At 34.6% G+C, this 14877-nt stretch overlaps 1 long non-coding RNA gene across 1 annotated transcript; it reads left to right on the top strand.

Annotated features, from left to right (window-relative positions):
* The first annotated feature begins 10623 nt into the window (after positions 1-10623).
* Positions 10624-13680, top strand: LOC125656170 (uncharacterized). The gene is made up of 2 exons (XR_007363040.2): positions 10624-11002; positions 13284-13680. It is a non-coding gene; the product is annotated as an uncharacterized LOC125656170 (long non-coding RNA).
* The last annotated feature ends 1197 nt before the right edge of the window (positions 13681-14877 follow it).

Here is a 14877-nt window from a genome sequence, read left to right as displayed (position 1 = left end):
GGTCTGAAAATATTGAAGGTATTTCCATAATATAAAATAATTATTTAAAAAAAAAAGATGTTTGTAATACATACATGCCTTCTATGGTGCAAAATTGAAAATGGTTATACACATGCATCATTTAATTGATAGTAGTACCACCAATTCAAAATATTGAGCAGACAATATCTTCCCATGTCAGGAATGGATTGACCATGTGACCTAACAATCAATAGGGGGCATCTACTCCTTATGCTGTACCAGTGTACCAAGTTTGGTGTCAATCAAACAAATAATTCTTAAAATATGAGACAATATATTACTATGTCCAGTTTAACCCTTGACCTTTGACCATGTGACCTCAAAATCAAGAGGGGTCATCTTCTCCTACAGATGTACCAGAGTACCAAGTTTGATGTCTATCAAGCAAAGGGTTCTCAAGATATTGAGCGGATAGTGTCTTCCTATGTCCAGAGTAGATTGACCCTTGACCTTTTGACCTGAAAAACAATAGGGATCCTCTTCTACTCATAACCAACCAACAAATGAAATATCATTACGATCAAGTGAATGGTTCTCAAGATATTGAACAAACAACATGAGGTCTACCGACCGACCGACAGGTGCAAAGGAATATGTCCCTCTTCTTAGAAGGGGGGGGGGGCATAAAAGCGGGCATATGAACACAGGTTTCTTAATGATATATTTGCTGCAAATTATATTTTAGACATATGTACTTTGATCTTGTCTATCATCCTCTTCAACTAGGGAGAAATCATCTGATGGGAGTGGTACAATAGCAGCATCCTCATCTGATGGGAGTGGGGATATTTCAGCATCCTCCTCACTGCTGAAATCAACTTCAGATTCTTGGCCAAGAGCATCAGAATCGGAGGACGTCTGTATACTTTCTGATATCTCCGAGTCGGACGTTTCCAACTGCTCCTCTATATCAGGTCTGTGGTCTTGCACAGGATGTCCAAGTTCTATCTGTAAAGAATTAATGTTGCGTGCTACCAATGAAACAGATATAGAAACAAGAGGACCATGGGCTACATCGCTCACCCAAGTCACCATGATCCATATTTAAAGATTTCCCCATTATATTTGTATGTAAAACTTTTATCCCCTTATTGTGGCCCCATCCTACCCTCAGGGGTAATTATTTTAGCAAATTTGAATCTGCACTGCTTCAGGAAGCTTTTATGTAAATTTGAACATTCCTGGGCCAGTGGTTCTTGAGAAAAAGATTTTCAAAGATTCGCATGTAAAACTTTGATCCTCTACTGTTGTCCCAACCTACCTACGGGGGTCATGGCTTTAAGAAACTTAACGGTGCACAATGTCATGAAAATTTTAGCTCTTCTGGCTCAGTGGTTCTTAAGAAGATTTTTAAATGACCCCACCCTATTTTTGTGATTATCTCCCCTTTAAAGGGGGCATAACCCTTCATTTAAACAAAATTGAGAGTCCTTTACCCAAGGATGCTGTTTGCCAAGTTTGATTGAAATTGGCCCTGTGGTTCTGGAGAAGAAGTCGAAAATCGTTGAAAATATAAACCTAGAACCGAGCGCAACTTTTCGTGCGCAATAAATATACAGTTTTTACTATGAGTGGCACTGTAGCTCTCCGGTCTGTCAACATGATTTCTTCGGAGAGCTACAGTTCTGCAGCTACCACAAATCAATCAGCACAATTTGGAGACCTCAATCACGGCCTGCTAACGCGATAATTTACCCACATCTTTATGGCGACGATTCTGGCATCCTACGAACACCTAATCCTGACAGACATGTCGACATGCTTTTGTATTGTGATCATTTTTGAAACGTTGTTACAGGTACAAAATGCATGTGAAATTTTGCGTGTCTTTTGTCTTGTGTTTTTGCGTCTCTTTTCAACTGACTTTAAAACACCTGGACTAGTTTGATACTGGGAACAATCCAATGTCTCTTGATTCTTGTGGAAAAATGTGCACCCAGTCAGTTTTGGAAGACAGAGAAAATGATGTGTCCATGTTGGTAAATGATGCTCCTCTTAACATCCTTTCATGGGCAAGAGAGTATCATTATTGATGATTCTTACATTACTGAAGGGAATTAACATGAAGCCAATAAACTAGTCGGAGTGTCAGGGAAGGGTAGATTGATTGCAGCTAGCTTTTATAGTCCATTACAGAGGTAACAGTATAGAAAACTGCATAGGCAAAAACCTTTTGGGAAAATACCATATTACTTCCAAATCTGTTTAGAATGGGAAGTCACAAGAATCTGTTGCCAGAGGAGAGTACATTGAGTACATGTCCAGTCGTCATCCTTCATTTCAGTGTTCTGAGACAGGTATCTTTGTGTACAAGGACATTTCTTACCTTGCCGCTTCCCCAGGTTGTGTTACTGAACGTTAATGTTATGGAAGAGGACTGTTGGAAATGTTCATTTAGTTTTCAGAGTGAGATTTCTCAGGTTGCTATCTCAAGTGAATAATCTTGTATTTCAGTTGATGTTAAAGTTGATATGAAAAAATATATCCTGTCCATGCTATGTCAGTTGGAAAATAATTCCTTTTGTGATTTTAGAAAAAAGGGATATCTTTGTTGAAAGAGTAGAATATGCAAGTGTAGACTGGAAGTCATTGTCAGATAATATGATGAGTTTATACCATTTCCCCCCAAACTTATTTTGAATAAAACCAGTTGCACTTATTAAGTGTTCATGTACATGTAATTTACAAATACAACCTGTCATTAGGTCGAATACTGTCTGACGTGTTTCAAACCAATTGCTAAGATGTTCTTTATATACTGATTTAGACTATGGATTACTCTGTTTACCTGATCAATATAGAAGGCCAAGGGCGATTGTAACCGGCTTACTCCTCCGAGACACCTGATGATTTTATGTGCCTGTGTTAGCCCTACTCTTAAGTTTGTATTCTCTACAGAACTTTTGCGATTGATCATTGTTAGTACGCGTTATCTTCACGTTTTCATGCATGTGCAGTACATTATACAAGGATACATATTAAATAAACACCTGTCAATGAAATAGCATCAGTATGCGTCAATTAAAGGCCATATCTAGAAAAACAAGCTGCTGGATTACGTATACGTGTTCCAAAAAACACTTGTCATTGAAATAGCAACAATATGAATCAATTAAAAAACAAGCAGCTGCTTTACGCATTTGTGCGCCAAAAATGTTTACCTTGTGTACTTTTGAAAACAGTGCTTACGTCAATGCTTTAACTTTTATCTTTTCTAATAATTGTTTTTGAAAAAGATAATTGGGATTACAAAGAGATGTAATGATGTTATTAAGTAAACCAGACCTCACTTAGATTTTTACTCAGACAAAAATTGCCATTAGGTTTGAAAATACTAATAATTAGCATACTCATTGAAAGCACTATTATATATATATAATGGAACATACGCTATACATACCCGATATACAGTACAATATAAGCTATACATACGCAATACACGGTGCAATGTACGCTACACATGTCCAATATACGGTAGAATGTACGCTATACATACCTAATATACGGTACAATGTATGCCATACATACCCATACCCATACATACCCAATACACAGTACAATGTATTCTATACATACCCGATATACGATAAAATGTACGCTATATATACCCAATATACGATAAAATGTACGCTATACATACCCAATATACGGTACAATGTACGCTATACATACCTAATGTATACAAAAAGTACAATATATTTTATACATACCCAATATACGGTACAATGTATTCTATACATACCCAATATACAGTACAATATATTCTATACATACCAAATATACAGTACAATGTACTCTATACATACCCAAAACACAGTACAATGTACTCTATACATACCCAATACACAGTACAATGTATGTTATACGTACCCAATATACAGTAAAATGCACATTATACATACCCAATACACAATACAATGTATTTTATACATACCCGATATACAGTGCAATGTACGCTATACATATGTTGCAAGCTGTATTTTCAACTACTGCAAAATGCAAGGAGTTTAGGCTTTTTTGTTTGTTTCTGTGCACTCTTCTTTTCGTTCAAGATTCTATGAAAATGGTATAGCTCCAATGAACTGGATATTTTTCAGTGATGTATATCATATATACAATGGGAATCTAGTGTATTCAGGTTCTTTGATAAAGTCATTAATGTGCATTGTATATTTAATTCTATGGGCATCAACATTTCAGTGAAAGTTTATTTTCCCAATCAATATTTCAATCACTCTCAAAAGTCAACTATGTATATTGACTTTGTCTAATGATATGCATACATTCTATAGTACATTTTTTGGGATACTGTAGATAGTTTGGAAAAAGTTGACTTTAAAGCAATGTTAGCTGTTGTTTTGGTGTCGGATTTTGTTTGTTTGTAGAAGTCTATAAACCTTATTTTTGTTTCTATCATTAAAATAGTAATTTTAATGATAGAAAGAAAAATAAAGTTTATCAACTTTTTAAAACTAATAATCGTGTTAGTAAACCTATTATTTTTCCTCCGTCCATTCTCTCAGATGCTCTGAAATTCTGTCGAAATATGTGTTCAACAATTTCTTTTTCAATTAGGCCAACGCTACGGGTTCGCCATCGCTGATCGCGACCAAATCACATCACGGATGTAGTTTACTCCGCCTTTTTGTCTTTAACGCAGTTGACTTGACGCTCTAAATTACATGTAACCTATTTCACACCTGTTCCGTCATTTTCTAACCTTCTAATATAAATATCTATGTCTTATATTCTCTTAGATGTTGTTCCTAATAATTTATTCAATAAAAATCTAACGAACTACATTTTGTGTTGTCCGATCGATATTTCTGTCTTCCGCTACATGCATGCCCATGTAAGTATGAAAGCTCGGTAAGATCACAAATTAAAAAAATGAATACACAGAATAAAGCATCATTTTTTAGAGTTGTTTGGATATGAAATGAAGTTGGTGCGTGATCAAATCTACTATAACGCCCTTAAAAGCCGGGGACGGGGTATGATTAGCAAACAATCACAAAATGTATGGGAAATTCAACTTTTTCTACAGCTTTCAGATCAGAGAGGATTAATTGAAAATATATGCATTGTTTATAAATGATAAGTTCTAAATTTTGGTGTGGGAGGAGCTACCATGGCATTAAACAAGATACATAAAAATTATAACTAACAAAAAATCATTTAAAGAGAATCTAGCACATAACGTTCTGAAAGGAGAAGATAACAAACAGTGATCAATCTCATAACTCCTATAAGCAATACAAAATAGATAGTTGAGCCAACACGGACCCCTGGACATACCAGAGGTGGGATCAGGTTGGTAGGAGGAGTAAGCATCCCCTGTCGACCGGTCACTCCCGCCGTTTATCTTGATCAGGTAAACGGAGTTATCCGTAGTCAAAATCAGCGTGCCACGAACGGTCTAATAATCGGTATGAAATACGTCCTGCAGCAGCTCTCAATTTTGAATTCCATACTAGTGATTGACATTGTAGGTGGAGCTATCTTATATTTGTTTACGGAGGAAGTGGCTTTAGCCATGTGCTCTGTATATGACTCATCTTGGTAATTGTACATACCTATTAATTCCTTCCCAATACACCTATCCAGAAATTGAATTATCATAGAATATTTATCTAAATCTTATGTTGTTTAATTTGTTATCATTCCCACATGTGTCCCATGTACAGCTGATCATTTCGATTTGGCAACCATTATCCTCACTATTTCTTAAAAAATATTTTGGCAATGTGTCCCGTCGGTGATAGATTTAATGTCTACGATGCGGGTCCCTCTGCAATGCTCTTCTTTTCCGATCTTTATACCTCGGATCATTCCAAACATTTCTGTAAAATTACATTGTCCAAAACCGTTTATATTTCTCCTTACGTCGTTTCGAGTAGCCCATGTTTAGCTGTTCACATTCCACAAGCCACATTCATCGTCTGTTGACATCAGATGTAATGCGTGGACAACACAGGCAATGCTGACATTCTTCAGCCTGCTGACTCTACCTTATCACAAAGTCATCAAAATGTGGGTCACTGTGTCCATTGTCTTGTGATGGCTGATTTCTATTTTCCTCAACAGGAACTTCACTAAAATCTCAGTCATGATGTGCAAAAAGCTTTCAGTTTCTATTACTTCAATTGCTAAAAGAGACGTTTCAACTGACTTCCTCAAATTTCCTTCCATTTTCACTATGGCCCAAATTTCTGATACAGAATTCCAAACTAGGATGAATATGGGGGTAAAGTAGGGAAATAGGAATATGCATGCTTGTTTCCAGGGAAAACATGAAGAAACTTATTAAGAGGCAGCATTTAATATGTCTGAATTTTTTCAATGTTATTGGATGATATTTTCTCTACACAATTTTAATAAAGATGTAGCTGTCATATATAGTTAGATTCATATCCCAAAAGACCCTCTGATCATCCTCTGTCACCTCTAAAGGTTAGGAAGTGCTAACTGGTTTTGGGATTAGGTTTCAGGTTCTGATCATTATTGTTTCAGGGGTGTCAAATTTTCTGATGAAGGGATACCATTGATTTACTATGAATTTGTGATATATATATATATATATATATATATATATATATATATATATATATATATATATAAATAATGCAAAAGTGATATGTTAAAACTTTAAGTTGTAATATACATAGCACTTTTTCCTTATTCAATTTACTTAGTTATTCAGATCAGGGTAGTTAATAAAAACACAAACCCCTTTAAAGTACCATATTACAGTCTTCAAACCAAAAAAGACATCTAGTTATGATAAACACACTGCAATAATGGCAAGTTCAGTGAAAAAGAGAAAGAGAAATCCCAATTAGAATTGGATTTGCAGGAGATGAAGAACAAAAGCGAAATGTGCTCCAAATTTTTCAAAGAATTAGGAGTGAATTAATTTGGAAATCTAATAAACCGGTAGGAAAATTTATTACAAGTCGAATGAAAGCAAATGTCACAATGTACTCGCAGAAAAGGAAACACCGAGAGTACCAAGTACAAAAAAGATATTAATCAAAGAATATTTCTTTGTGCAGAGGAGTCTTTAAAACGACTTGTAGAAGTGGCTGAACACAATGGATTTAACTGTAGAAAACACCAGAAATGTCGTGTTGTTACCGCTCGTTTTCACTGCGATGAGCGAAAATAACCAGTCTCCTTTGGCCATCACATTCTGTTCGTTTTTCTGAAGGAGCTGGAGTTGGTAAGATTTCTAAACAGAGCAAACAAAAGTCTTCAAAGAAATCAAAAAGCATATACAGTTCGAATATCAGGATTCCACTGATACAGAAACAGTAGGAGAAGTTGCTTCATATTAAAATGAAGAACTCGTAACAATCAACACTATTATGCCTGATGCCAGACATGGCTGGAGAAAAAAATGCAAAAGGCATAAGTGTTTTTCAATTGGTGAACGGTCTCATAAAGTACTTTCATATCAGCGTGTTACACATGCAGATAATATCAGATCACAGAGACGTGGAAAAAATTGGGACCGAAAACATCTACAAACATATGAAAAATCAAGAAGTCAATATCGGAATTCATGCTCATGACAGAAATTTATCCATAAATACGTTAATCCGTGAGGAGTGTGAATCAGAGAGTCATAATGACACCTGGCATGTTGTAAAATCCATGAAATCAGCTCTGAAAAAGTATCATCAGGACCGTCATATTTAGAAGGAAAGACCTGGTCATTTGAACTAGAGGATAAAGCGGAACCAATGTCCACACATTCCCATTGGGCCATCAGGAACTGGGAGGAAAACCCGAGAAAGTTAACACCCCTCCTTCTCAACATTGTTGAACATTACAAATATAATCAGCAATCGTGCCATGTATCCTCAAGGTGCAAGAAAGACCCTAATTATGAAATTTCCAGAAAGGTTATAACAGATCCAAAGGCTGAAAAACTGTTGTTAAGTGTCATAAAATGTTTGTTATTTTCAAACATCCTCATGGTTACAGACTATGTAAGGATACATATTTTGTAGAAAGTTTTAACAACGTTGTAAATATTTATCAAGATAAAAGAATATAATTTTCAAATGACCATTACATTGCTAGAGCTAACTTAGCAGTCTGTCACTGGAACGAAAATGTAGAGAGAAAATTTACTTCTATATGGAAACCAAATCATAGAATGTCACGAAGTGTTAAAGGAAAGTGTTACGATAATCTGGTTATAGATTTGCATTTAAGCTGTTGTATCAGCTGTTTTGTTTTTGTGTATCTGTGACGTCACTTGGAAAGCTTCTTATGTGATCGGATGACGTGTCAGGTAGAGCGGGTGATCGTCTGCAGTCCTGAGTGTTGTGTCTGGAGAAGAACATGACAGTAGTCTCGCTAAAATAGAAGCACTTTGTAATCCACTGGTCCGTGGAAGTGCGTGGTCCGATCATCTACCTAGGATCTGATCTACAATCCATATGTTTAACATGTGTGTGAGGATTCCTGAATTGATTCACAAATACGCTAATCAATGTAAACAAGTTGAGTAGAACTTAATATCCGTGTTGTTTACTTGTGTATTATTGTATGTATATATATTTATGATTAATTTTGTAGAATTAAAATTTGTAAAAGTTTGAAATCGTTTTGACTCGTGTTGTTGTAAGTGTGTCAATTGAACTCGCTATAAATAGATTTGTGAATTCGGCGCACGTTACAAATAAACAACACAATTACGTTCAGAGAAAACATTTGGAAGATATATATAAAGTCTTCTTTTAAAGGCAAAAGAAAAATAATTCGAATAGGTAAATATTCAGAATACTTGTAACAGTTGCACAGACTGCTAATTAAAATATTACTTCATTTACAGTACAATGAACATTCATAACCATATATGATATTTCGGACAGTGTTATGCAGTTGCTTTATCAGTCTACTAGAACTACATATCTAGACTTTGCTTTTCCCCAGTGTCTCAACAAAACTGACCCAGCTGTGTGCAATGTTTGCTCTTATCAGCATCATTGACAATGATGGAGGTAGCCCCGCCTTTTTGCCCTAATAGGTTTAATTGTCTACCAGGTGGCAGAGAATCTAGGTCGTCCCCAGCCTTTAATTGAATATAGTTCGTGACCAACTTCTTGTCATATCCCAATGACACTAAAAAATGATATCTCATTTCTTGATAATCTTGTTATATTTATGCAAAAATCTTGGTTTTTATTCGATAAATTTTTATCCATATGCGAGAAATTTTGATGTATATTCGATAAATCTTGACTGATACCCTGTAATCGATAAATCTTGATATATACTCAATAAGGCTTTTTGCATACCATGGAATATCATTGAATATAAATAAAGATTTAAGGAATATATATGAAGATTTATCTAATAAACATAATAATCATAACTAATGAAAGGTGAAAATAACGAACAGTGATCAATCTCATAACTCCTACAAGCAATACAAAATAGATAGATGGGCGAACACCGATCCCTAGACACACCAGAGGTGGGATCAGGTGCCTAGGAGGCGTAAGCATCCCCTGTCGACCAGTCACACCCGCCATGAGCCCTATAAATCAAAATTTTCGCATATCGATGACATGATAATTGACTATAAATCAGGATTTAAAAACTTAAATGCAGATTTGTATAATATTGCAACGTTTTGTACACCATATGTTATAAAAACATATTATAACATGAATGTCAGAAACTGACTATAATCAATTTTTACAGGGTATGACGTCTCTAGGTCAGTGAAAAATACTGGAATGAGATGTAAAGCAACCATGCTAAAAAAAAAACTCCCTGCGCAACTCTCTATTTTGTATTGCTTATAGTAGTTATGAGATTAATCACTGTTCGTTATCTTCGCCTTTCATATAGTTTAATAGTCTAAAGAAAACATAAGATAAAAGATGCTTAAGAAAGTACTTTATGATAGTACATATACATGTACATGTAACGTCACTGACATCATGTCTTGAAAATTATGAAAGGACACCATCCATTCACTGGCTTCTTCTAGAACTGTTGCTTGATTATGACAAACAGAATCATTGTGTTTGATTGAATGTTGAACAGAAAACGAACCAATTTGATTAAAACCAGATCCTGAGATCCGCTCACTTAGATCGCTACACTAGGATCTGACGTAACCCCATATAGGGTCACGTCCGCATGACCTTTCGCTTGGAATATTCATGAGAACTATCAGCCAGTCAGATTGCGCCATACAGACAATATGATGGCTATTTAGGCGATTCCTGGCAATTCGTAAACAAATTGCTGTAATCTCTCTCCCACGAAGTTTATTCCACACTGTAAAGTTGTATATTCTCGCATAACGAATTTTAAACTTTCGCAATAATGCCTAATCTATTCCGTTCATTCAAACAACAAAACGTACGATATGAAATATACCCAAATTAAATTAATTGTGAATTCAGATTTATGTATGAACAGGGACGGGTACGAATTGAATAGTTTTCAAGATGGTTTACTTAAATAACGCGAGGAATATAACGCCAGTCGACGTAAACGGTGCATTGTGACGTCGCATCTAGCTGCGATATGTTTTCTTTCAAACCAAACAATCGCAGCCATTTTCCTTGAATAGCCGTGTTTCGAGTTACTCCGGAACACAGTGTTTATTCTGTGTTTAGTCACGCCGCGTCAAAAATGTTCCACAGGGTTACTTCCGGTTTATCGTTGTTTACCTTTGTAAACCAACTGTCGACACTTCGTGTATTAGGCCTAGGCTTAATTTTGTCGATCATCATGAAATTGAAATACACATATCATAGTTTGGGGTGTATGCGGTACATATTTGTTTATGAGCGTTTGATAAGCTACTATTGATCTACGAAATACAACGAAAGACTTGGTCAAGAACAGAAGAAGACGATGTCGTGTAACTCGCACAAGGCCCAGCTGTCTAGTAACCGGAGGGGTAAAGGAAAAGAACGTATTAGACTCACTGAAACCTGTCAAACAGGTAAAATGAAAATTATGACGACATTATATATATATGATTAAACAAAACACAATGTGCACTGCTTCATAAAGCAGGCATTAGGTCCAGTACAGTCTATAGGGCCTATGTGAAATAGAATTTACGTTACCAAATCAGGGCCAAAATGGGCATAAACATGTAACATATATAACCAGGTCCATTCCAAAGACTATTTCTACCTACGTAGCTATTAATAGCTACCTAGGTATTTAAAGCTACTTAAAGTAGCTACTTTTACATGTTTTTAAAGATATAGATAAATAATAATTAACGCACATCTTTTAAACAGGTCAGTCGTTTTATGTATCATGTTGTGCATGTGCATGACAAAATTCGGAGTGTAAATTTAAATACTTTACGAGGGTGGAAAATGTAGAGGAAATTGCATGAAAAATCGACTCAAAAACTTTTAATGTAAGAGTGCATGAATGTTAACTTTAAAATTAATAAAGATTTGTAAAACATTCTAGACTTCTTATCATGTATCTTTGATCCTAAGTTCCGAGAGAATGGAAGTGGGTGCAGTTATTGATGCAAATTTGAAAGTAATCATTTTTTGTCCAATATTTTTGTGGTATTCATTGTCAGTATAAGTGAATCAAGAAATTTGGTACACACCATGTTGCGTCGTTCCTGCGTTTGGCCACGAAATGCAAGTAAAGGAAAACGTAGGTAAAAATAGCTACCTGGAGTAGGTTTAAATACCTAGGTAGCTATAAGTAGCTACATAGGTAGAAATAGTCTTTGGACTGGACCTGATAATTATTGATATAAAATATAGATAATGACAATACACAGTGAAAAGTAATAGATTAGCTATAATATTATAGGTATTTGAAATGGCTTTATTATTTAAAGCTAGTTTAGATTGAATTAGACTGGGTTTCTGAATGCAATGGTATAGCCATATGTGGGTGAGGATAAAATTATCTACTTGGGTATAGTCAATATGCTGTCTAATTTGAAAATAATTATTTATCAACTAATACTTGTGTTACAAATTAAGTCTTTGGAGTTTGACTTCTAATGATATACTCATGTAATTGGAAGAATTTTTAGCATGACTATTTATTGTTGTAGTCATTTTATTGACTTTTCACAATCCAGTAGGTATTTGTGATTACTGTTCATATTTATATCACTGAACAAAATATATATCTGATCATGATTAAGGTAATATTATTCCTTTCAGCAACATAATTTCAATTATGTGCTCATAGACTGGTCCAGCACAATCTCTAGTATAATTAGCTATATAAATATGCTGATCAAGCTATATAGCTTTTTAAAGCTAATTGAAATTGCTTGATATAACTATTTCAAATCTTCTATCAAATATATTTTTAAAGCATAAAAATTGAATTTCTAAGTGAAATTATTTCATCCTTGTACTTGAAACAACACACTGTAAACAAAAAAAGCTTCTTAAACTATGTACCTTACGAAGAATTTTGATTCAAAATTGTCAAATGTTTAGGATTATTAAGTTGTTACAGATTCCACATTGTAAAGTCATCATATACTTATCAAAGCTTCGACACACACAAGGCAGTGGACAGTTATCAATACAAAAGAAATTCGTTTTTCATGAAAATTCTTAAAATGACATATGATCTATACCTAGAATAGTGTTGTGGTTAGTTCAAAGTACATGTATATTGTTATGTGTCATTGCACTTAAGAATTTTAATCGAAACTAGCTTAATGAAGCTGTTTGAAATAGCTTTATAAAACTATATAGCTAAATATAGATTGTGCTGGGCCTGATAGATATAGCAATACAGAGGAAATCTGTCATATGCATCAAAAGTTTGAAAAAGGTGAATTGACTTGAATATAAATTTATGAACAAAATTGAAAAAAAAGAAGAAATTAGGAAGAATCTTTTGTGTTCATTTAAAACATGTTGGGTAGATTTTGAAGTTGTTTAACTCGGCTTTATACATGATGTCAGATCTCTGAATGCAAGCAAGCTCTCATATGACTACAATGTATAGGGGAAATCAGATATATGTACAATAAATATGGTAAGCTTTATTGATAAAAATCATGAAAACTCGTACATTCAGTTTTAATATGAATTACTTCATGTATTTCCAAATAAGTTAAAAAAATATATACATGTATGTACAGTGAACAGTATTTTTAACAAATACATGAATTATAATTTCAGCATTATTATTATTTTTTTTTTTTTACATCTTTGCTTCTCAAATTGACAAAAGTCTATTATCAATATTGTGGCATCCCTCTTCTTTTTCAGGTATATGGGAACAGGATAATTTTCCATGCCTTTCACTTGAGGTCTTCAGTTTCATCATTAATCATCTGAATGTCGGTATGCCAAACTCTCATGATGTCATGCCATTACTGGATATTCCTTAACACTGGTTTATTTAAACCACACTACCTCTAACATTGCCAAAATATTAGACTGAAAATTTTCAAATACACAAGATTTGAAGCAGCAAAAGAAAAGAATTACATATGTATAACACACAAAAAAGAAGAAATTAATTCTCACCTGGCTGATACGAACTTTTTACTCCTTTTTAGCTTCCTTTCACTGCATACCAGCCAATAACTAGCAGTCATTATATGCAGATCAGCCATTGTTATCAACCTGTGTATATATATGTTGAATAAAATATGAATGAAAATTGTTGTTCTTTGTTATTCTTTTTAAAAAATATATATACTCAATAGTATATTTCCTTTAATACACAGTACTGAATCAAAGGGGTAGGAGAGCAAATATATAATATATAACCTGGCTCATGTTCAGCTGGTTCCATTTCTTGTATACAAGTGGTTTGAGTGGAAATGTACATATCTGATGTACATGTAAAGTACCTTGATTGCACAGGCAATATGCATCACTTGTGTTCGAATTTACTATATTAAAGAGTACTCTTTAATAGTAAATTCGACCCCAAGCGATGCATATTGCCTGTGCTTGATTGGTATTAAAAGTTGGAGAAAAGATCAATGTTCTTTGATATGAACCATCGGTATGGAGCTTGAATAAATGATCATGCAAATTCTAGTATAGATCCGTAGGGATATATTATCTGGTGTTCTCATATTTTATTTAATTGGCAGATATATATACCCCCCCCCCCTCACAAAATTGCTTCATAATTTTTATGAGCCTGGACCATAAGTTCATAATTGAAATTGTCTATTTAATGTCACATGAACACCGTTGTAAAATACATACACTGCTCAGATGTGGATGAGGGTACAAGTATACCTATTCTTGAAGATTGACAAGATTTTGCACAGTCTATATTATATTTTTAAGAGTCAGTACAAACCTCTTGGTTTTCCTAAAAGTTAATATAAGCAACCTGGCTAGAACAATGATGTTTCTTTGTTGGTTCAGCTTTCACGGAATGTAATAATCGCACTCAATTTCGGCTGCTCGTGGTTTTCTACACAAATGACGCCATCGTTTCCTCTGCGTGAACGCTTTTCCCGGGTTTGGGAAAAGGTAATCTTTGACATCTTCCCAAGTAAATATATATCCCTTGCTATCCTTTATCTGATTTGCGACAGTTTGTGCCGCAAAATCTATATTTTGTCAAAAACAATTTTGTTACCAGTGTAAACAAAATTAACCGGAAGTACCCCTGTGGAACATTTTGCTCATATCACGTGACCGGCGTGGCTAAATACGAAAATTCCCGGGTGTTCCGGAGTAACTCGAAACACGGCTATTGTGAACTCCATCGGGATTTTTTAGCGTTTGAATGAAAGAAAACCCGCAGAGAATACAGACGTTGTTTAAATCGCATGTTTTGACAGGTGTGCAGTCGTCTGTCAAACGCGTAGCCATTTTTTTTTTTTTTTTTTTT

Source organism: Ostrea edulis, chromosome 8, assembly GCF_947568905.1.
Source record: "Ostrea edulis chromosome 8, xbOstEdul1.1, whole genome shotgun sequence".
Classification (NCBI taxonomy): domain Eukaryota; kingdom Metazoa; phylum Mollusca; class Bivalvia; order Ostreida; family Ostreidae; genus Ostrea; species Ostrea edulis.
This window is presented reverse-complemented; position numbering and strand designations above follow the sequence as displayed.